A 1815-nucleotide genomic window follows, 5' to 3' on the forward strand; every position below is an offset into this window, starting at 1 on the left:
TATGGGACAATTCTTGTATGTGTTATGATTAGCAAGGTTACGTATTAGCAATGTCATGGAAGGTTAGATAAATAACATTTGAGGTTAATACAGCCACTATGAATTCTAAGGCCAAAGTAAAGGGGTGAAATCTCTGTTTTTAGTTTATGATAAATACAGCAAAATGGTTTCACTTGCTTTTAATAGATGTGAGTGTAGACTTGTAGAATTCAGATCTCATCTTTTAATTGCCTGATAGTGACAGTTTATATTTATCTATTTGAATATTTTATACATTGCATAGTGTGTTTATTTTTTAATATTAGTTCTGAGTACTTTTTGCTGGAAGTTTGCTTATTAGTTCTATAATTTCTAATTTAAAAGCACTTCATCTGAGTAGTTCCCCACTTTTTTTTCCAGCTGAGGATCAATTATTTCTGAAGCAAAAACTTCCATGGCTACTTAATGCAGTATTAACTTTTTAAAATACTTTTTAATTACGTTGTAAAACAGTACACTCATTAGATGTGTTTTGAAACACTTTTTTTTTCATCAAACATCTTGTGCACTGGCTAAAATCTCCTTGTGGGCCAGCACCAGTCTGTAGATTAACAATTGGGAACCTCTACTTTAGCTTGTTGTCTTGCTTGCATTTAATAATTATGAAGCACATTTTGTAAGTGTGGGTGAATACCCATGCTTCTTGTAAATCAGATAGTAAGATTAAAATGCTTTTGGGTCCTGGCATAAAGATAATTCCATCCTTGAAAAGTTCTGGGATCAAGCTTAGAAATCCTGTATTCCAAACTTTGCAACTTATAATATATTTATAAGAACTGGATTAAAATATAGAATCCCCAGCCTTTTTTAAAATTAAAATTAAAATCTTTATCCATAATAAGTTCAGAAAACAGGTAATAATTTCTTTTTAAAGATTGCCTATGGTATTCAAAATTTGATAACCTCTAATATGTATGTAATATTTTTAACTGAAGCACATAATCACTAGTGTGTATTAAATAATAAATATATAATAAATCTGGTAAATGAACAACAGCAGTTTGGTTTTAAAGGTTGTATTATTACTGCTTCATTCTAAACTTGTGATCAACATAGCTTGTATTTATTTTTTAGACCTATGATTTAGTTCATCTTTTTATTGTATGTAGTGTGTTTAGGAAAAAAAAGTAAAACTATTTTTGAGAGACTTTTAATGTCAATGACATCTTCATTTCAAATTTATTCTTCTGTTGATATTACGGTTGCACACTGTACAGTTTAGTTAGAACCTGTTCTGGTTAAATTCAGTATAATGCACAGCTTGTACTAGCCATTTCTCACATGAGTAGTGTCTAATCAAAAGATCTTGTCAGCTTCAAGAAAATGTTTGTTTCAGAAAATGTAAGCTATGTAATCAGAGATTTTAGAATCAATATTCATTAAGCTTCTGGAGAAATAGTCTAGTCATTGGTTAATGTAAAACAAACTCTTCAGTAGGTGTATAAAATAATTTGATATATTGTGAATAACACCATTTTTTTAAAATGAATTGTTATATGTAATTTGTGCTGTATGTTTATCTGGTGTAGAAAATAGACCCGTTTTAACACTACTATTTTCGTTACTTTTGGTTAACATTTTCACTTGTCAAACAATTTTTTATAATAACCCTTTTGTGTTCAGGCATCTTATATTGTGTTCTCAGAATACAGGGAAAATTTGCTAAGATATAAACAAATTTGTATTTGATTGAGTTAATGTATATTTTATTGAAGAAAGACCCTATATACAGGGTGTCCCAAAAAATGTATACACACTTTGAATGATTATAAATAC

The sequence above is a fragment of the Limulus polyphemus genome, unplaced genomic scaffold, assembly GCF_000517525.1.
Source record: "Limulus polyphemus unplaced genomic scaffold, Limulus_polyphemus-2.1.2 Scaffold591, whole genome shotgun sequence".
NCBI lineage: Eukaryota > Metazoa > Arthropoda > Merostomata > Xiphosura > Limulidae > Limulus > Limulus polyphemus.